A 23,728-nucleotide genomic window follows, 5' to 3' on the forward strand; every position below is an offset into this window, starting at 1 on the left:
TCAGACTTTTTAATATCCCATCCATTAAACACCCTAGTTGAAATATCCCCATTGTCAACCACAGTTCTGACTGTAAGCAGTTGTTCCAGACTCTCAGTTTCCTCGCCCACTGCAACTTCCTTGATCCGTAGGGAAAAAAAATGACTGTTCGTCTTCCTTATAAATTAGAAACTCCTCTTTTTAGTCCTTTATTCTTCTGGGATTTGCTTTTCTTCTTTCTCCTTCCATTCTGCCCTCTATTCTGGTGTGTTCCGTGGTTCTCAGAAGATCTCCCTCTTTCAACCCTGGTCTTACGTAAACTGCCTGGCTGCCTTCAAGGGGGCAGAAGCAGAATTTGGATGCTTTACTGGAACTCCAAGTTACACTGTTCTGCCTCCCTCCTTAGGAAGTGGATGAGGTGTCATTGTCATGTTAATGGTATATCAGGATTCAGCTGTATCCTGACAGAAGAGCTGCTAACTCTGCATTTGTTTGCAGACAAGGCCAGTTACCCGCCCACCCTCCACCCTTCCTCCCCGTGCATCTCACCTTCCAGCTTCACAAAACCACTTATAGCTTGATTACCATACCAAAGTGATGCTAACACACTTTCAGGTCTTTGAATATGCAGTGTCCTCTTCTTGGATCACCTTATCAGTTTGCCTAACAACTCTATGCAGTTTGTGCTCACCTTTCCCTGACTGTTAAATATGCATTCTCTCTGCAAACACAACACTGGATGATTAAGCCTAACAAAGTATACGCCATAAATCTACTGCAAATTTTTAGTTTCTGTGTCTTTCTCTTCAATTAGCTGGAAAGATTCTTGAGAACAGAGACTGGATCATTTTAATATTTTGATCCATATCACCTGGCTCAGTGCCGAGCATATAATACGTATTCTACAGTTACTATAAAAAGATACTACTAAAGTACTGTAGGGATGAGGAATCTGAGAAACAAAGATGTGACATAATTTGTCCGAGACTGGAGAGTCTGGCGTGGCCACGGGTTACACACACTATGACTCTTGAAACCAAGCTGGTAACTGCTATGGGAGGTCAATTAAAACATTTCTTCCAGACCTACACTGGCTCATGGTGCATCTCATTTAACAAATATGTATCCAGTCTACTCTGTGTACTCAGTGCTTTGCTAAATTCAGAGAATCGAAGTTAGATCACATGGACACAGTATGTGCCTTCAAGGATTTCACACTCTTACGCCTGAACCACTTCTGTTGCCTCATCGGGCTACTGGCTTTACTGGCTCCAGCTCCATTTTATTTCTGAAATGCCCCATAGAGAGCTCACAGTGCCCTTTGTTCTAGGGCTTGTGTGTATTTATGGCTCTTCTACTAACAGTCTCTCCATGAGTCTGGTTTTTATTTCCCTTCATCCTGCTTCCATCTAGAGAGGGAGTAAAAGTCACCTTTCATCGGATGGAATTTTCCCTGCTGTAGGTCCCAAAGTGAACACAATGGTAAGTACCCCTGCCTTCTAAAGAGCTTCCACACACTCACCTCCAGGATGGATAAAAGGAAGCCATATGGGTCCTTCTACTCTTTCCTCTGTAATCTCCCACCCAACACGGATTAGCAGAAGACTAGATTTCGTTGGGAAAGTCAAAGAGAGAAATAATTGTTGGTTGGGAAGAGGGTGCTTGGTGTCCTCCCTCTGCCCTCTCGTCAGAGGGGTTGGGTTTTTTCAGCATCTCCTTTCAAGCCAAATGAGAAAGTTCCAAGGAAACACAGGGAAAGAGTAGGTGGCTATCTTCCTCGATCTGGATGCTTGCTGAGGTCACAGACCCATTCAATGTCATTTGACTAGAATATAGTAAGAAAAAGGGGAACTCTAACTGTACTTTTCAAAGTCTGAGGTGGAACACAAACAAAATGACTGGTGTCTGACTCTTGGACTCTTACCTGAAGATCTGAAGGCAGGAGTCTAACTGAAACAGTCCACGATGTCAGGAGAGAAAAGGAGCAGCCAAGTGTTGACTCACTTCAGGGGTTTCAAAGAAAATGCAATTTTCCTGAGGCCCAGGGGATGCAGCAGAGGTGCTGAGCTTGAGATGCCATGAAGTTATCCCTGACAAGAGGGGGTAGGGCACGAGACAGCAGGAGCTAAAGGTATGCACCAAGCATTCAGCTGGAGAGCATCCCCGACTCCGGAAGCTGTCCAGTGCAGAGGCCCCTGTGTGTGTGGGGGGGGGGGGGGAGGGCGCGGCAGGGTAAGAAGGACAGTTCTGAAGGAAAAAGCTGTCATCTAGGAGTCTGCCATGACAGATGGCATCACCAGGCAAGAGAAGAAATAACAGCCACAGCTAAGTGAATGACTTTTTGTCTCTTTTCCTTTCATTTACCATCCTTTTCCTGACCTTAAATGTCCTAACAGGAGGAAGGGGAGGATGTAAGAAAGAGAAGCAGACATCTGTCCTTTTCTGAGTCAATGGTCAGACCTTAACTGGAGAGAGGGGAAATTTGGGAGTCTGTCACATCTATGGGCAAAGGAGAGGGAAGTGGGGTTCCTATCTGAATTAGGAAACGGAGAAAAAAGTAAAGTTGTCCCATGTTTGCATGATTGCAAGTTCACTCTGTTGCATAAATAAGAAAAAGAAATAAAGCTCTAAGATAAATGTGAGTAGTCTTAGCAATTATATTTCTTTTGTTGCTATTGTATATAAATCTTACCAGCATTTTTCTGGGTACCTAACTTCTGCAGGAAAACAATCATAATTCCAAATTACTTGACAAAATCATGTCTTTATTATCATTATCCCATTAATAAGTAATGTTCAGTTAATATGAATTCTAACACATATGGTATAAAATACCAACCATTCATTCATGAATTCAACAAATATTTGAGCATTTATACACCATTAGATACTATGTTACGAGGAACGTGGAGATCAGAGATGTCTGGTAAGTGGCTTAGAGTCAAAAGTCGGTTAAGTGTGGTATCTCAGAGACGTGAAACCAGATCTTCTGACTCAAGATCCTACGTGCCGAACCACTAGACTAGACCACCTGCATTAGGTTCATGTTCTCCTACTTACTGGGACAGGAGGAAATACTATGATCCCTTGCTACGTGTTGCTCAGAAAATTGCCCTATGATAACAGTCATCAAACTTGAGATTATTTGTTTATTGCTGTTCTGCCTGGCTGGACCCTAAGCCCCATGAAGCAGGATCCGTGATGATCTTGGACAAAGGGGTCCCTTCTCAGCAGCTAGCATAACACTTGAGACGTGGTGGACACTTGATACACAGTAGCTGCATTTGAGCAGTGGAATAAATCCCATCAATTCCAGGGTTTTCATTGAAAATAAGGCCATACAGATGAGCACCAACATACTCATGGGGAATCAGAAGAATTCTACATTTTAAGAGTAAAGTAAGGTTTGGCAGTCGATAACATCAGGGAATCCAGGACTTTTTATTTTCAATTTGTATATGACATGCTGGTGGATCCATGTCTCCATGTCACAGCAGTTATCAGAACTGAACTTGAAAGCATTTAAGTTAGTGAGTCTGTGATCATATATTTCCCAAGGAATAAAGAAAAGTATGTGCTGGAATGATAGTAATAAAAAAGAACTCACTCCTTTTTTTAAATAATAATTTTATCATGAAATATTCCACACTTACAAAAAATGTATGTAATGTAATAATGTGAATAATATAAATGTGAACAGTATAAATTATATAAGTATAAAGAATAATCAAACATGATAGCATGCCCACTACTTGGGGTAAGAAGGAGAACACTGTCAATATTGCTGAATTTCTCTGTCTTTCCCCAAATATATCATTTTCCATTCCGGCTTCTCCCCCTCCCACTCCCCCTTCATTTAGCATGAAATTGTGTTTCTCACAATTTCCTTTAGAGTTATACCAATTATACATGATTCCTAGGCAATATGTTTTTGTTTTTCATTTCTAAAATTATCTATATGTGACAGTATGCTTGTATTTTTCTGTAAAATTGTTTTTTTCTTGATCTTTTTGACTCTGAATTCTTTGTGCAGTTCATCCAGGCTAATGCTTGGGTCAGAGCTCATTCTTTTCATTGCTGCATTGCATTTATCCACTCTTCTGTCCATGAACAGTTGAGCAGTTTCCGGTTTTTTTATTTCAACCAGTATAGATACCATTTTTTTTAAATCATCATCATTATCACCACAACCACCACCGTCGGCATCATCATTTATTTAAAAGTTACTTAGCAGGCATTCACTCATGCAATACTCACGGTAAACCAATGAGGAAAACACAATGCTCCACCACTATCCCTATTGCACATATGAGGATATTGAAGCACGGCATGTTTTAGTAGCATGTCCAAAGTTTAGACCTAGAAATGTTGGAGGTGGGATTGGAAACTGGAGGATCTAGCCTCAAAGGCCACGCTCATAATTACTAAGTGAGCTGTCTTCTAATCATCCTCATGGAAATCTCCTGATGCACACATGCAAACGATGCTCTCAGGTATATAGAAAGGAAACTGCTGAGGATTAAAATATGTACCTTTTTGATCTTACAGTTTTTTGTGAGTTTAGACTTCCACTGGCAATGAATAAGTCTTTCCATTGCTTCATATCCCCACCAGGACTTGGTACTATGGGACTTTTCGAAGTTTTGCTCACCTCACAAAATGATACTTCATTGTAGTTTATAGTTGCATTTTCCTGAAAACTGATGAAGTTCTGCACATCCTCGTGCTTCTTTGCTACGTAAAACATGTTCTTGGCTGTTAGTCATTTTTGTTTTTGTCTTATTGTTATTTTGTATGCAGGCTCTACTAATATTTTGTTGGTTATACATTCCGTTAACAAGATGTTGTAGTTTGTGACTCATCTTTTCCTTTGCTTACAGGTTTTTTCTTTTTTTTGAAATAGAAATTTTAATTATAGACTGATGTCGATAGCATCATCTTCAGAAAGGCTTCCCCACATCCAAGTTATAGTTTCCCCATAATTCTACAGCACTTTCATGGCTCTGTTTGTTGGATTCCTTGTTTGTTTTTGTATTTGGTTCTGGTTTTTGGCTTTAATGTTTAGATCTCTACTCCAGTTGGAATTAATTTTGATATATGGTGTGAATTAGTTCCTAGTTCACTATCCAGTTGCCACCCAAACATTTTTTTGAATCTTTCTTTTTCTGAGAGATTTGAAAGAGTATCTTTGTCACACAGTAAATTTCCTTATGTACTTGCAACTACTTCTGGCATTTCTCTTCTGTTTCGTTGGTCTGCGGGTTTACTTGAGCACTGAGGTCACAGTATTTTAATTATAGAGGCTTTGTTTTATTGGTTGTTTTTGTATCTGGCAGGGCTATTTCCCCTTATTGCTCTTCTGCATAAGATGTTCCCAATCTATCTTTTCTTTTCCTTCTGTTCCTTGTTATTTGGTGTTCTTTTTTTTAATTAAGCTTTTTTTGAAGATAACTGTAGATTCATATACAGCTTTGTGAAATAATGCAGAGGACTCTCATGTATCATGTACTCATTTCCTCCAATGGTGATATCTTTCAAAACTGTAGTGCAATATCACAGCCAGGATATTGACATTGACACAGTCAAGATACAGAACAGTCCCTTCACTGCAAGGATTCCTTGTGCTGCCTTTTTAGAGCTATGATTTCCTCCCTCCCCTACTCAGTCCTTAAGCCTCTGCAACCTCTGTAACATTCTCCATCACTATAATTTTATAATTTCAAGAATTTTATATAGATGGGATCATACAGCATGTAATCTTTTGAGGTTAGCTTTACTAACTCAACCTAATTACCTAGAGATTCATCTAAGTTGCTGCTTGTGCTCAACAGTTAGCTCCTTTTAGTCGCTGAGTAATATTTCTTGGTATGGATATATTTCAGTTTGTTTAACCATTCAACTGTTAAAGGACACCTGCTTTATTGCCAATTTTTGGCTATTGCAAATAAAGTTGATAAGTGCATTCACGTACAGGTTTTTGGCAAACCTAAGTTTTCATTTCACTAGGATAAATGTAAAGAGTTTAATTGCTGGAGTGTATGGTAGTTTGCACATTTAGTTTTTAAAAAAACTGTTCCTGGGCATATTTCTGGAGAAAACTATTTGAAAAGATACATGCACACCAATGTTCATAGCAGCACTATTCACAATAGCCAAGACATAGAAGCAAACTAAATGTTCATCAACAGAAGACTGGATAAAGATATGGTATACACATACACACATACACACACACATAAAATGAAATATATACACAATGGAATACTACTCAACCATAAAAAAGAACAAAATAATGCCATTTACAGCAAAATGAATTGACCTAGATATTATCATACTAAGTGAAGTAAGTTAGAAAGAGAAAGACAAATACCATATGATATCGCTTATATGTGGAATCTAAAATATGACACAAATTAACTTATTTACAAAACAGAAAGAGACTCACAGATACAGAAAACAAACAGTAACCAAAGGGGAAAATGGGTGGGGGAGGGATACACTGGGAGTTTGGGATTAGCAAAAAAAAAAAAAAAAACTGCTAAACTGTTTTTAGACTGCCTGCACATGTTACATTCCCATTAGCTGTATGTGAGTGACCAGTTTCTCTACATCCTTGCTGGCTTGGTGTTGTCTCTTGTTTTTTCTTAATTTTATCTAGTTCAGTAGGTATGTAGTGATATCTTTCTATGGCTTTAATTTGCATTTCCTCAGTGTCTACTGAGGTTGAACATTTTTTCACGTGTTGTTTGCTTTTCATGAAATACCTATTCATGCCTTTTGTTTATTGTGATAGGTAATTTTATGTGTCAACTTGACTGGGCTAAGGGATGCCCAGATAGCTAATAAAACATTATTTCTGGGTGTGTTTGTGAAGTTGTTTCCAGAAAAAATTAGCATCTGAATAAAAAAAGAAGACGGTTCTTACCTATGTAATTGAGCATCACCAGGCCATTGAGGGCCTGCACAGAAGAAAAAGGTGGAGAAAGGACTTGCTGTCTGCTAGAGCTGGCACGTCCATATTCTCCTGGTCTTCAGGCCTTCAAAGTCGAACTGAATTACAACACTGGCTTTCCTGGCTCTCCAGCGTGCAGAAGGCAGATCTTCGTACTTCTCAGCCTCCATAGTTTTGTGAGCCAATTCCTATGATGAACAAATAAACAAACAAATCCGATCAGTGATCAGTTCTGTTTCTCCAGAGAACCTTCACAAATACATCCATATTCCATTTGGATTGTTCACTTTATTAAGGTAGCACTTTGTGAGTTCTTCATATATTCTTGAGACCAGACCTTTGACACAAAGGCAGTTAGCAATTTTTCCCCCAATCTGTAGTTTATCTTCCCATCCTTTAACAGAGTATTTCACAAAGCAAACAATTTTTAAATTTGATGATGTTTAATTTATTTTTTTCTTTAATGCATTGAGCATTTGGGGTCAAGTCTAAGAACTTTTTGTCCAGCCCTAGATCCCAAAGATTTTCTTCTATTTTTCTCTATAAATTGTGTAGTTTTAGATTTTACCCTTAAGTCCATAATCCATTTTGAGGTTTTTTTTTTTTTGTATGAAAGGTTAGGTTTAAGTTCTTTTATCCTATGGATGTTTAAGTTGTTCAAGCACAATTTGTTGAAAAGGCTATCCTTTGTCATTGAATTGGTTTAGTAACTCTGTCAAACTTCATTTGCATGTATTTGTGTGGGACTATTTCTGGGCTTTCTATTTTGTTTCACTGATTTAATTGCCTCTCCCTCTGGCAATACCACGATGTCTTGATTATTGTAGGTAAACAGCAGGCCTTAATAATAGGTAGAATGATTTCTACCACATTATTCTTCTTTGTAAAGATTGTTTTAGTTATTCTAGCACCTGTACCTTATTGTATAAATTTTACTGTTAACTTGTCTATGTCTCCCAGAAACCTTGCTATGATATTGACTGGAATGGATTTAAATGTTTAGATCAATGTGGATAAAAAGTAAACTTTTAAGTCAACTTTTGTCATACTAGAAATTAAAAGCCTTGCTTGGATTGTGATAATTTACATATTAACTTGTGAAGAGCTGACATCTTTATGATGTAGAGTCATTAAAGGACAGAGGATGACTTTCAATCAAGTTCACTTTCCTGTTTTTTAAGAATTTAAAAAATTAGCGGGGAAAGATAAATTGGGAGTTTGAGATTGGTAGATATAAACTACTTTGTACAGAATAGATAAACAACAGTTTCCTACTGCATAGCACAAGGAACTATATTCAATGGCTTGTAGTTATCTGTAATGAAAAAGAATATGAAAGAGAATATGTATATGTGTATATATATTATATATATTATGTAAATATATTATATATAATATATGTTATATATATAATATATATTATGTAAATATATAATATATATATAATTGAATCACTATGCTGTATACCAAATAGAACATTATAAATCAAGTGTACTTCATTAAAAAAATGGGGAAAATAATTCAAAATTTAATATAATTTCAGAATAATTACTTTCAAATTTATTAAATATTCTTTGCTGTGTTTATGAATGAATTAACCCTCCTATCACACCTTCTTACTTGTTATTGTTTCTATGTATGAATATTATTTTTTGTATTTTAGTTATATATTACTAAACCTGCTAACTTACTAAATTATTGTATTGTTTTGATCATTTCTATCAATATTCTTGAGTTTTCCATGTATACATTTATACTATCTGTAATTTTTGTACCTCTAATTTTTATAATTTGTCTGATTATAATAGTCTGTGCTCTCAAAACAATGTTAAATATTAGTGGAAATATGAGAATATTTGCTTTTTTTAAAAAAACCTTTATGAGAATATCAACAGGTTTATTAAGTTAAAGTGTAGAAAAAATAGATATTACTATATATACTGAAAAATAGAAATCTTATGGTGTTAAGGAAATATACACAATATTTCTTATTTCTACAAAGTAAATATTTTATGGTGTTAAGGAAGTATGCAATTTATTTTATTGAGAGTGATTTTTAAATCAGGAATGTGCACTGAATTTTGTTAAAAATCTTTTCAGCATCTATGGAAATAATTATATAATTTTCTTTTCATATCTATTAATATTGTAAATTATATCCACAGATTTTCTAATATTGAACCACTCTTGCATTCATGGAGTAAATCCTACTTAACAATGAAGTATTTTAAAAAGTGCTATTGGATTCTGATCGTTAATATAGAATATAAGATTAGCGATATCCACTAATGAAATTGGCCTGTAATTATGTATTTTTTATGATATCTTTATCAGGTTAGTTATAAATGCTACAATTGATTCTTTCTTATGTTTTGAAGCACTTTAGAAAGCACTGGCATTATCTGGTATTTAAAAGCTTAGCAGAATTCCATTGTGAAATCATCTGGGCCTTAACAGATTATTTTTATAACTTTTTCTATTTATAGGAAATTAATCTTTTAAAGACTTCTATCTTTTCTATGTTCAGTTTTGGTAAACTGAATTTTTCTTTAAAATTCTCTATCTCCTGTAGGTTTTCATATTTATTACCATATAGTTGGGTATAGCACTTTTATTTTTGAAGTTACCTTCATTTTGATTGTTATTGTTCACTTATTTTGTGTATTCATGCTTGGAGTTGACATTCTGGGCCAGTTTTCTAGGTATAATGTGAACCATTTAAATAAGTAGGTTCAGGTTTTCTTTTGTTTCTGGAAAGATCACATTATTGTTTTAATTATTACTTATATTTCTTTGTGGTGGTTTTATTTTGTTTTAAGGATTCAAATTATACATTTATTGGATCTTCTTTGCATATCATCCATATTCATCACATTCTCCTGGATAAGTTTTATTAACCCCCACAATGCCCATTTTAGTATGTCCAATCAATTCTACTTTCCTTTAGACACCATGGTTTAATCTTCAATTTATTTATGCTTTTTTCTCTTTGTTTTTCATTTATTTTTCTGAGTTTGGTGAATACTTTCCCATCTTTCTGCTTTTTGTTTCTTTCTTGAATTATTAAACCTCTGATGTGATATATTTTCATATCTGACATTGCTTGTTTAAGGAAATTTAATTGAGTGGAGTGTTGTTTTAGAGTGTTCCTCTGTTTTCTTTTCTCTTTGTATGAGTGTGTGTGTGAGGAGGATGAGGGGGTATGGGCAACAAGAGCATGTTTCATCATCCAAAATGTTTTTATTCCAGTTTTTTTTATTTTCTGTTTATACTAGCTTTGTAGAAATATTGCTTCTTTTTTGTAATTTGTAATTTTTTTTTAAAGCTTTCTTAAGAATTAGTAAGAGGTGATTCTATGTTAGCAGGTGATTGAGGTTTTGATGGCTTAATGAGTTATTATTTCAAAACAACCTCTTCACTTGGTTCACTGAATTGTAGTATCTTTTATCAATGGTGTTTTTCTTTGTTGTTGTTGTTAGTTTGTTTTGTTCTGAAGGAAGAGGTTGGTGTGTCTCCTGGTTTTGTAATCCTGTTGTTTCTTTAGAACACTTAATTTTCACCAGTTGTTTTTTATCCACCAAAGTTTCAAGATATCTTCTCCCTTTTCCATCATTTTTCTCTCCCTCAGAAGTTGTGCCTAGCCCACAACATCTACTCCCATTCCCATACAATTTTAAGCCCTTTCCTTTTGATTTCTCTATTGTCAGTGTTCTGTCTACCAGGTCCCAGACTTTCATTTCTCTCTTAGGTTGAGATTTTCTCTTTCTAGGATGATGTGAAACCATCTTCATGGCTTGCACTATCCTCATTTATTTTCTGCACAATTTGGGCTGACTCTTTTCTCTGCCCTGAGTGCCATATTTCTGTTTATCTTAGGTATTTATTTCTTTAATTACAAGGAAATTAAAGTTTGTAATGTTGTCAGTTATTTGATAGAGTGGTTTATAGGTGGTTTTATTTGTTTACCTTTATAATTTGTATGCTTTGGGGAGGAATTTGCAGAAATCAGATTTAAATGACTTCGATTATTTTGCAAGAACTTTTCTCATGTGATTTAGAAATTCATCTGTGATGAATATGCTTTCTAGATACTTGAAAGTCTTTTTTATTCTTGGTTTTCAGTTAAAAAAATCTTTTTGAATGTCAGATTATTTCTGATTTCTCAAAAATTAGTATATATAATTTGAGGATCTGGATGTATTTCTCCATTTCTCCAGAGGATTTTACTATCGCTTCTGGTCAGTAGCTGGGATAAGGGTAATAATAGTTCCTGATCATTTCAGTCCAATATGATATTAAAAGGATTGGAAGCAGGCTTCAGTCCCCATGAGTGACTACTTCATGTTCTTCTTACCCTTCGAATTCAGTACTTTAGAACCCCCACAAATGCCTTGGTGTTTAGCAGAGTCCCTCTTCTTTGTCTAGCTCTGAATTTCAATTTTTGTCTTCTTACTTGATATATCTGCAAAATAACTTTGTTCAGTTTTTTAGCTTTTAGTTCATCACTCCCAGAATAATTACTTTGTGTGGATAGTGACTTCAAAAGCCTTTTTTATCTGAATTTCCCTCTGTAGGTCTCATTTTGTTCTGGATTATTGACTTGCAAATCTTTCCTTCCTTAGACACCCTCCAATAAATTTAAAGAGATTTTTGTTATTGTTAGGTATTCTTTTATTATGTGAATTACCAGATAGTCTGAGTAGGAGGGTTGGTCTGAAAACCAAAGTTCACATTTACGAGAAAATCTTAAGTACTTTTTCTTTATCTCATTTCTGTTCTCAGAGGTTGTCAATTAGTATTTCAGCTTTATTTTGATTTGTTTAAAGCCACAAATTAGATATGGTACTAACTTATTCAACCAATGCTTGTATAGATTACCTGATATATGTTGCATTATTTTTTAAGCTTGGCTTTTCCACTTACTTTTCAAAGCTATTTCTAGGATTTTTTTTTTATCTCCCAATATAATAACCTCTGTAATTTCCTTTGCTGAATTTCTGCTGTTGTTAAGCACTTTAAATTTCTCTTTGTTTGAACATGTCTTTATTTCATCCTCATTCTTCAATGATAGTTTTCTTTGGTGCTCTGCATTTTTACTAGTATGCATCTATGTGTAGGTTTCTTTTCTTTCTTTTTTTTTTTTTTTTTTGTCCTGTTTGGAATTGACTGTGACTCTTGACTAGGTAGACTCATCTCTTTTGTCCATTTGAGGAAATTCTCGAAAATTGTCTGTTCAAATATTATTTTCCCTGAATTTTTTCTAGTCTCTCCTTATGGAAATCCAATTAGATAGATGTTAAGCCATTTTACTTTATCTTCTGTTTCTCATCTCTCTTTCATATTTTCCTTCTCTTTGTTTCTACAATTTGGTTAATTTAGTCTGGACTGTCTCCCAGTTCTGGAATTCTATCTTCACTTGTGCCTAATCCAGCTGTCAGAGGATTTTAGTGGAGAGTGGCCTTTGCAGACAGACTGCTGAGGTTTTAATCTTAGTTCTGTTATTCAGTAGTTACACAATTTAAGCAAATGTCTTAATCTGTTGTCCTTATTTTTATCTGCAAAATGAAATAAATAATACATATTTCATGAATTTTTATATGAATTAAATTAGTTAATTAATGTAAATGCTCAGAGGGGTATCTTGCACATGGTAAATCTCATTGAGTTAGTTATTATTATTCTTTATTAATATGCTCTCTAACCTATCCATTTACTTTTATATTTAAAATACTATATTTTTATTTCTAAAATTTTGTAAAATTTTTACAAATTCTCTGTCATTTTTTATTTTCATTTTTTTCCCTCCTCATGACTTTGATTCCCATTTTCATTTCTTTAGCCATAATAGACACATTTATTTTATTCTGGGTCTACAAATTTTAATTGAATGAAGCCCCATCATAAAACTACGAGTAATGCTAAAAAAAAAAACCCTATCATGAAAACATGGGTTCGTGTTATCATAAAGTTAATAAAATTGGGTTGAGCCACTCATTTTAACTAGATTGTTGTGTTTTGGGGTCCTCAGATCCCACCATCAATATTTTAAATTATGAATGTGGGAACATTTTACTACATATATTCTTTTTATATATATATATATATATATATATATATATATATATATATATAGAAAACATATTTTACTTCTATATATTTTCATTTATCATGCTGTTTTCTTGTGCATTTTTTTTTCTTTCTTCAGAACTTATTTTCATTTGGCTATTTTTCTCTCCTGCATAAGGGTGTATTTCCTTTTAAAGAAGATTTGCACTTATTATATCAAGTAGCTAAATGTGCCACCTTGTGATAATTCTAAATTAAGCATTGGCTTGGTAATTTTCAGATCCACAGATCAGATGATGATCAGCTTTAAACTATAAATTTTTAGGAAATATATTGTATTTCTCCATGGTAGGCTGAAAATGGCACCCCAAAGATATTAGATCCCAATCCCTGGGACCTGTGAATGTTACCTTATTAGGAAAAAGGGACTTTGCAGGTGTGATTAAGTTAGGGACCTTGAGATGGGAGATTATCATGGATTATGTGGGCTGGTCCTGTATGCAATTACATGAATCCTCCTAAATCAGAGGCAGAGTGGGATTTAAACATGAAGGAGACGGCAGTGTGACTACAGAGGCACAGACTGGAGTGATGCACCCGCAAGCTGAGGAATGCCAACTGCCACCAGAAGCTGGAGGAAGCAGAGAATGGATTCTTCCCTGGAGCCTCTGGAGGGAGCACGGTCCTTGATTTTGGTTCCAGAACTCTGAGAGAGTAAATACATGTGGCTTTAAGCTACCTAGTTTGTGGTAATTTTTACAGCCACCCCAGGAAACTAAGACACCCTCCATTAAAAGCCCAAGTTAAGACAAACTCCTCTGACATTTTTCTTTGTGGAGTAATAACAACAATTAAATATTTGTTGATTAAATTCATGTTGATCACTCCATTTATAAAGCATAGTCCATGAAATCAGAAGAGAGTCACAAAGCTCCTAAAACTTCATTGAGAGTTTCTTTCCAGGCTTTATTCCAGCAACTTGACTGACTCATGTCACAGTTGGTCCTGTGAAGAATGACAGATTTTCAGAAGTGTACCTTCAAGATGCCATATGTGATGGGAGCACCCTAATGCTGATCTTTAAACAGACCACCACACAGTACTGCAATAAATCACTAGGTTTTAAAAGCTAGTTAAAATTTTGTGCTACTTATTTTCCTAGACTTTGCTTTTACCCAGTAAAAGTTTAGCTCCAAGCAACATCCAACTATTTGACTAGAGAAAAGTTTCAACAACTAGGCCAGTAGTGGGCTCTGCTGCCTTTGATTTGAAAGGAATCTTCTCAGAATCTTTGAAAAAGACAAGTTTATTTCTACTTCATACATTAGTCTTCTACAGGCCTTTGATCTCTTTAAAGGTATTCATGGTCTAAATAACCACCACATTCTTATAGAAATAAGTGAAATCTGGATTTAAAATAATTGACACCTAAGGGAAATCTTATTAAATGTAATAGTCTTTATCTACCATGTAAAAGTTTTTTTTAAGATCAAACATTAAAGGTGAATAAATTCTTTTTTCCCTTCTTTAAAATTAGTTATTTAAATATGAGTAAGGCTATCTATTCATTATTAAATAGAAAATCACCCTAAAAACAAAGATAACTTAAGTAGAGGCATTCTGTCAAATTTAGCCGCATTCAAAATATACTTTCTTCAACTCAATTCAAAAGAGAAAAGAAAAAAAAAAAACAGATGGTGCATACAAAACAGTGACATATGATGACAAATCTAACTAACAAGCATTTGCATCTTTTAACATAGTACCGTTTTTCACTTAGGTGTAGATAGACGGGTGAATTCTTTGAAAACCAGTAATTCATATTTTGAGTTTAGAGATTCCTATGGGATTTTATTTTTTAGGGAATTTCTCACTACTTGAAATAAAATTCATTTTCTCACAATTGCATTTACTTTCATCAGTTGAAGTTCAAATCTTATTATACCTCAATTTTGAAAAGGAACCTGGTCTTGAATATAAGGAATTTCACTCCTGGGATCTCATTTCAGATACTAAAAGCCATATGGCTAACGAATTACTATGTTCCATGGTTTAGAAGTGCAATAGACTGTGCTTTGGAGTGACACCTGAGGGATGCACAGGTTCTTTAGAGGAGTGAGAATTAAAAGAGCAAATATATAATAATGAAGTAAGAGATTAGTCCTATGAAAGAAACAGGGAAAAATCATTTCTATGGCTCCTGAAAGGAATAATAGTACACATTTTACGTTTAACACTGTGGCTTTTGAGTATGGGGCAGATTTGCTGCACTCTAAATTGAAATAACTTTGTATCTCTCTTGTTGGTCTTAAAATTGTTTTGCTTTTCAATTTATACTGCATATGTTCTATGATTGTGAATGGTTCATACAAAGATGGGTAAGATATTATTTCATGGGCTTGGCATTCTTCCAAATTGTGACCATGAATTTCATATTTTATACGTAAAAATGCTTTGCATGACAGACCACATTGATTCCATGTGTACTCCCTTCCTTAGGTAAGTGTGGCATCACTGTATGTCAGTACAAACCACTGGCACACTCATTTTTTTCTCCAGAAGTCTGATCCCTGAAAGTCTGTGTTTTAATCACTGTAGCTTTCTGAGTGACACCAAATGAAGGTGCAATTGAACTGACTTATGATGAAGAGAATTATTTTAGCTAATGGGACTTAAAACAGAAGACAAATGCCATTCAAGTTTTTAGGCTAAACTTCTTTGACTATGTTGAAACTATTTGAAACTATTCAAATAAAAAAGAATATTTTCTTAGAGTATTTTCAAGAGTGAGAAAAAGGATCTTCAAATAAAGGTTAAAAAAATTGGGAGAAATAATTGTGCATGTGTGTGTGTGTGTGTGTGTGAAGGGAGATTTTTTTTGGGGGGGGAAGTAACTGAGTGGTATTCTTCAAGTCTGTGGAGCATCATTATGAGCAATTAACTAGCTGTTTCTTATCTTAAAAGAATTCCCTGGAATAAATAAGCACAAAGTTAAATGGGACATTTGAATCAACTTCTGAAGGTCAAGTTGGAGAAGTCATAGACTACATTTTCAAAAGCTGATTTGAAAGTCAGTGGACAGCATTAGGGAGAATCTGACTTGACATCTCTGTGTGTCTTATTGTCTTAAGGCTTCTTCACCATTGTCTGCAAAATGAAATGGTGTGGTTTTATTGCAAACGGCTGCCTGCCTTTGTCTGAAAACTTAAGTATCTTTGAAAATTAGACATTTAAAATAAAGATTATTTGCTGTAACATAAACCATATTTTGTTCAGTGGAATTTGTAGCAGTTTCAGGGTATCATGGGATTTTTCTTTGTTTCCATATTTTCCCCTTGAATTATACACACTTCCTGACCCTTTGCCAAGCCCCTGGTAGTGAAACATTATTTAGGAGATCAAACACGGATCATATGAAAGAAACATCTGTTGTAGCTATTGTTTTTCAGAAGTTCAGGTTGCCTGAGAGGTCCACAAAGCAGTATTTTCCAATCCTCATTTCTATACAATTGGGGGATCTTGGTGGCAGCAAAGGATAAAAGGCCGTTAATTTAATGTTTAAGATGTGTGTGTCCTGAAGTTATTTGGACTGAGAGTGTTTTGGAAGGAAAAAAAAAAATCCGTAGTGACTGTTTTAGTTTGTTCTGCTCTGTCGCCAACCTGGGCTACAAAACTCATTGAGAGTGGACAAGAAAAAGCCAGAGAGGAAGGGATGGGAAGCAGCTGTTGCTTTAATTGTTTCTTGATTTCCTAGTCCCGTCTCCTCCTATTGCTTTAATCCCCAATGTTTTCCTATCCCAAGCCTCAGAGCAGAGCTCGCCTTCAGGGGAGAAGCAGCTTCTTTCCAGGCCAACATTCTTCTCTGCTCCGATTTCTCCTGCCCCCTGCCTCCCAGTCAGCTGTCCAGCCTGCAGTTCTCCTCTAAATCAGATCAAAAAGGGAAAGGTAATTTATATCTTAATGACAAGGCTTGGTTCTGTGTTGGACACAGAGGGTTTAGAACCCTGGGAGGTAATTACTCAGGTTGAAAGGTGCTTCATCTGTTCAGGTTGCAGCTTCCAACAGGGTGATGTTCTCAGTGAAACTGGTGATGGCAAAACCATCTGAGACACCATGCAAGGAAACTGCATTGAAGAAACATTTCCCTTGTTCTTCAACTACTAAATTTAAAATTAACTACGAATTTTATTACTTTTATTAAAACAATCCAACCAACAACCCAGTAATCGAAAAACCTTTAAGATGCTGTATAAAATTTCCTATGTAAGATGCAACAAAGGTTGCTCAAAAAAGCCCTGGACTAGGGGCGTTCAGTAAACCAAAGCACTGCAACTCACTAGTTCAGTGACCTCAGGCCTGACCTCTAAATTTTATTCTAGCTTGTGCCATACTTGATGCTACAGAATACAGGAAAATTCAGATTTCCCCCACAATCAGCATGGTCTTTTACATAGAATGCATTCTATCATAAAGATGAGAGAATCAGAGGGAAGTAGGCAAATTATTTTCTTACCTTTACTTTAGAAGATGTTCACCTCAATGCCATTTTACGCTTAAAGGAGAAAGGAGCTGATTAATTCTTTCATACAGAATTATCATCACCATCATACTACCTATGAAAAACACTTATAAAATACTGTACTATGCCAAGGATAGAAAAATATCATACTGTCCTAAGGAATCAAGAAAGGAGTCTAAGAACTAGTATTATATGGAGAAATAGTTTGATGCTAACACTGGAAGAGAAATTTAATATGTAACTTTAAAACTTTCATTTTGAAAAAATTTTAGGCTTCGAGAAGAACTGCAAAATTAGTTCAGAGTTTTCGTATATACTTCACCCAGCTTCCCAATATCCTGCATACCATTAGTATGATTCTCAAAAGTAAGAAATTAACTTGGATGCGATACTCCTAACTAAGCTGTGAATCTTATTTGGATCTCACCAGTTTATTCCTATTGTACTTCTTCCTTGCCAGGACCCAATCCAGGGTACCACACTGCATTTATTTTTATGTCTTCTTTGTCTTTTCCAAGCTGTGACAGTTTTATAGCCTTTCCTATCTTTCATGATTGTGATGCTTTTGAACAGTGCTGGTTAATTATCTTGTAGAATGCCCTATAGTTTGCTTTTGTCTAGTCTTTTCTCATAATTAGATTAAGGGTATGCATTTTTGACAAGAGTGCCACAGAAACGATGTGCTCCTGTAAGTCTACCATACACATCAAAGGGTACATGAAGCTGATACCTCATTTACCCTTCATCACCTGGCTAGCGTGGTGTCTGCGGTGCTCCTCCACTGTAATGCTGCTGTTTTCTCCTTTTGCATTAATAAACACCCCAGGGGAGTTAAGCTGAGACTGAAAAATCTCATGTTCTCCTCTGATTTTTGCCCACTACTGTTAGCATCCGTCTTTAGCTCTTGTCATCAACAATTTTTACCATGATTTTCTAGTGGTGATTTTCCATTTCCCTTATTCTTTCTACATTTGTTAATTTAAAATATTCTGTAAGGAAGAGCTCTTACTTCTCCTTCATTTATTCATGTGTGCCAATATTTATTTATATCAGTATGGAATGCTTGGTATTTATTTTATTCTGTAGGCTATAGTCTAATGGTATATTTGTTCATTTTGTTTCTCAAAATTTTCCAGCTTTGGTCAAAAGGAGCTCTTTCAGGTTGGCTTTTATGAATTTGACTACTTTGTGCCAACACAAGATGCTCCAGTCTCATCTGCCATTTTCTTGCTCCAGCCCTGGAATCAACCATTTCACCAAAGAGCATTGATTACTTTAAATAGATGACGGTATTTAGAATGCAAGATCTGGATGGAAGATGCACTCATTGCTACTAAAATGCATTGCGTCTAGGCCCCTCTCAGTGGATAAAACTTAGAAATGCATATATATATACACACACACACACATATATATATATATATATATATATATATATATATACATACATACATATATATATATAGTAACTCAACCATACACACGCACACCTCAAGTTATTTATGTACCTATCAACATACATGGTATAAAACCACAAGTTCATACTAAGACCTCTGATTCCGATCCAATACCACAAGTTCACTCTAGCTTTCCTATATTCTGTAACTGTACCTTCCTTCTCTGATACTAAGAAACTTGACTCTATTATCTACAATATGCTCACTTATTTTTTTAAACATAGTATGTACAAAAATTCATTGTAGAATTGCTGACCCATACATACATACCCCTGGGAGAAAGATACCTGCTAAATATAGTAAAAATATTTTCTCATAGCTCTTCTTGCTGTTGACTTACAGTATCCAGTCAAAGTACTAGTTCCTGCAGTGACCTAGGTTAGTTCTCTTCTTCCCTATGCAGTGTGGATTCATCTGTAATACAGTTGAGTTCTTCTGTTGCTGTTTGTATTCTATTTTGCTTTTCTCATTCTGGTAGAAGATTTTCTATCTAAAGGCTCTATAAACTACAAAAACTCTTTGCCTGGCCTGAGATCCCAAGGATCTTCTCCTATATTTCCTGCCAGAAGTTTTATGGCTTTGTGTTTTATGTTTTGGTCTATGATTCATTTTGAGTTAACAAAATGTGGGTCAAAGTTCATTACTTACACTGGACACACAGATGTACAGTTTTCCTAGTTCCATTGTTGAAAAGACTATGCTTCCTTCACTGAATAGCCTTTGTACTTTTTACCAAAATTAGTTGATTTTGATGCTCTGGGTATATTTCTGGACTCTGTCTCATTGACTTATGTGTACTATCACCACCATCTTGATCATTGGAATAAATATTGAATTGGGTAGTGTTTGTCTTCCTTTTTTGTTCTTCATTTTCAAAATTAATTGGATTTTCTAGTTTTCCTGCTTTTCCATATGCATTTTAGACTCAGATAATCAATATTTATAAAGCAAGCCTCCTGGGAATTTAATTTGAATTGAGTTGAATAGGTAGATCGATTTGGAAACAATTTATGTCTTAATAATATTAAGGCTTCTAATTCATGAACACTGTATATTTCTCCATTTACCATTTTTTAAAATTTCTTTTATTAACATTTTATAGTTTCCCCATATTTATCCTAAATGTATTTGTTTGATTTATACCTAAGTATATAATTTTTCTGTGCTGTTGTAAATTTTATTGTGTTTTAAAATTTCAATTTCCAATTATTCATTGCTGATTTATAAAAATACAAGTGATTTTTGTATATGGTCTTGTATCTTGTGAACTTTTCAAATTGACCCATTTTAAAGATGCTTTAGGATTTTCTACACAGATGTGTTGTTGTGAATACAGACATAATTCTTTCTCTCTTTCCAGTCTGTGTGCCTTTTATTCTTTCCATGGCTTATTCCACTATCTAGGACTTTCAGTATAATGTTGAATAAAAGTTATGAGAAAGGACATCTTTGCCTTATTCTCAGTCTAATGGGGAATCCCAGTGTTTCATCATTAAGTACTATAATGACAACTCTCAACTTTTAGTAAAATCTATCTATCAGGTTGAGTAAGCATTCAATTTTTAGTTTCCTGAGGAATTTTTAAGTCATGAATCAATGTTGAATTTTGTCAGAAGCTTTTTCCCACACCTGTTGAGATGACTCGGTGACTTTCATCATTGGTCTGCTAATCTAGTGAATTATTTTAATTGATATTCTAATACTAGGCCAGGCTTGCGTTCTTCAAATGAATCCTACTTGGTGGCAATCTATTATTCTTTTTATATATTGCTGGATTTGATTTGCTAATATTTTGTTGAGGATTTTTTGCATCTATGTCCATAACGGATATTGGTCTGTAGTTTTTTTTATATTGTCTTTATCCAGTTTTGTTATTACAGTAATGCTGAACTTATAAGATAACTGAATTAATAAGAGAATTAAAGAAGAAGTATTCCTTCATCTTCAGTTTGCTAGGAAAGTTTTTATAGATGTGGTAGTATTTCTTCCCCAAATATTTGCTAGAAGCTGTCTGTGATGGTTTTTGGGCCAGGAGTTTTCTTAGGTAACATATTTTAATAATTAATTTTAATTCTTGTATAGATATTATGATATTCTGTTTCTTCTTTCTTGAGTGAATTTTGGTAGTTTGTATCTTTGAAGGCATTGGTTATTCATTTAAATTGTGAACCCTATGGGCATAGATACCAATTCTATTTACATTTTTATAGCATCAGTTTTGCTCTCATTGCTTTTCTCTATTTTTATGCTTTTTAATTGCATTTATGTCTGCTCTTAAGATCATTATTTTATTTCTTCCTTTAGCTTTGGGTTTAATTTTTTCTTCGCTTTCCAGTTTCTGAAGCTAAGATTACTGATAGTCAACTTTACTTACTTTCCAAAATAAGCATTTAATGGTACACATTTTCCTCTAAACATGGTTTTAGCTGTATCCCAGAAATTTTGGTAGGTTGTATTTTCATTTTAACTCAGTTCAAAATACCTTTTAATTTCCCTTGAGGATTTCTCTTTGACCCAGAGTTGTTTCAGTGTATATTATTTAATTTATAAATATTTGGAGATTTTCCAGGTATCTGTTTGTTTTGATTCCTAATTTAATGCCTTTGGACACTTTTACTTTATGTTTTTTCTAGTCTTTAAGATTTGTTAAGATTTTGTTTATGGCCCAGAATATAGTCTATGTTGGTGTTTAACATGTACTTGAAAAAATGTGTTTTCTGCTATATTCTGCCAATAAGTTTGAATGTATTGAAAGTGTTAGGTCTTTCATATCCTTGCTGATTTATTTGTTCTATTAATTTCTGAAAAAGAGAGGTGTTGAAATCTCCAAATATCATTGTAGGTTTGCCTGTTTCTCCTTTCAGTTCTGTTGTTTTTTGATTAATTTATTTTGAATATTGAAGAATATATATCTACTCCTGGATATGTAACAGTTGATATGATATTAATTAGATATAGACTGACACACATAAACTTCTCTCAAGATGATTAGATATAAAAAATTCTGGTAAAATATCAATTACAGTAGACTATGATTTTATATATATATATATAGAGAGAGCGAGTAATACCTAAGTCAACTAAGAAAGTTCAAAACTCAGTATCAATAAATCTAGATGCAATACAAAAGAGATATTAAAATAACCCATGAGAAAATTAAAAAAAAGAGAACAGAAGAATGAGAAACAGAGGCAATAGTCATAAAACAGATAAGAAAATGCCAGACTTGAGCTATAACATGTCAACAGTTACCTTAAATGTAAATGATCTAAATACATAATTAAAAGCAGAGATTGGCAGAGTAGGGGGAAAAAATCCAGCTATATGTTGTCTACAAAACACTCTCTTCAAATACAAATAATATAAATAATATAGGTAAGTTGAAAGTAAAAAGATGGAAAGTCTTCAGAATCTATGGCAAAAAAAGGAATTCTTAAACTCAGTACCAAAAACATGATTCATTATATGAAAAATTGATAAACTGGATGCCATCAAGTTTAAAACCTTTTGCTCTGTGAAATACCCTGTCAAAAGGAGGGAAAGAGAAGCTAAAGACCAGAAGAATATACACCTATCAGAATGGCTGAAATAATAAATACTAATAAGAATACAAAAAAATTTATCTTTCATATATTGCTAGTGGGAATATAAAAGGATATAGCCAGTCTGGAAAACAGTTTGTTAGTTTCTTGTAAAACTTAATATGCAATTGTTACATTGCTCAGAACTGTCACTCTTGGATATTAATTCCAGAGAAAGGAAAATGTATGCTCACACAAAGATCTGTATACAAGGTGGCCATAGAAGCATCATTAGTGATAGCCAAAAAGGGCAACAATCCAGGTGTCTTTCAAAGGTTGAATGGTTAGGTGATTAAGCCACACAATGGAATACTACTCAGAAATTAAGAAAAAAATGATACATGCAACAACATAAATGAATTTCCAGAGAATTATGCTGAATGAAAAGAAAAGCTAATCCCCAAAGATCACATGCTGTATAATTCTATCCTTAGAATTTTCTTCAAAGGATGAAGTTATAGAAATGAAGAAGAGATTAATGGTTGCTGAGGCCAAGGACAAGAGAGAGAGTGAGTGTGGAGGATGAGGTTATGAAGGGATGAGGGATCTTTTTGGTAGTAAAAATGTTATATATTTTGACGGTATTAATGTCAATATCTTGGTTTGATACTTTGCTATAGTCTTGCAAGATGTTACCATTGAGGGAAACTGGTTACCGGGTGTAGGAATCTCTGTATCACTTCTTGCAGCTGCACGCGACTTCACAGTTATCGCAAAGCTTAATTTTAAAGATTTGGAAGCATTTAAAATAATACGAACACAAAAAGTGCTATTAATTACCATCCAACTCCATACCAGTATCCTTTTAGAAAAATAAAAAGAAACATAAATATACTGAAAAAATAAATCCCAGGAAAACAACATCGTGTGCTCTGTGAAGATCCAGTGTTTTACATCCAGACTTAGCATCATTTACACTTTGGCTCTTGAGGCTGCTGAAGGGCACGTGCTAGTGAATTTTACTGCACGGCTTATGACACTAGTTATTTACCCTCTTTCTACCAAAGCAGTCACTTAAGTGTTCTCAGCCTTCCTTCAGGAGGCATTCTCACAGGTGGCCAGTTAACTGTGGAGGTCATCCTGTCTCCTGTTGATGCTTCAGAGGGATCACTGCCAATAGGATCAACACGACTAACACACACTTCCTCTTTTCACAACAGCGATCTTCTGGGGT

At 34.6% G+C, this 23,728-nt stretch overlaps 1 long non-coding RNA gene across 1 annotated transcript in view; it reads right to left on the minus strand.

The window, feature by feature from the left end:
• Positions 1–6,915: 6,915 nt before the first annotated feature.
• LOC107033196 (uncharacterized) overlaps positions 6,916–23,728 on the minus strand; it is a 70,521-nt gene continuing 53,708 nt past the window's right edge. Inside the window, exon 6 of the long non-coding RNA XR_012075213.1 lies at positions 6,916–7,119. This is a non-coding gene — a long non-coding RNA (uncharacterized lncRNA). The remainder of the gene's footprint in view (positions 7,120–23,728) is intronic.

This window comes from Vicugna pacos, chromosome 8, assembly GCF_048564905.1.
Source record: "Vicugna pacos chromosome 8, VicPac4, whole genome shotgun sequence".
Lineage (NCBI taxonomy): Eukaryota > Metazoa > Chordata > Mammalia > Artiodactyla > Camelidae > Vicugna > Vicugna pacos.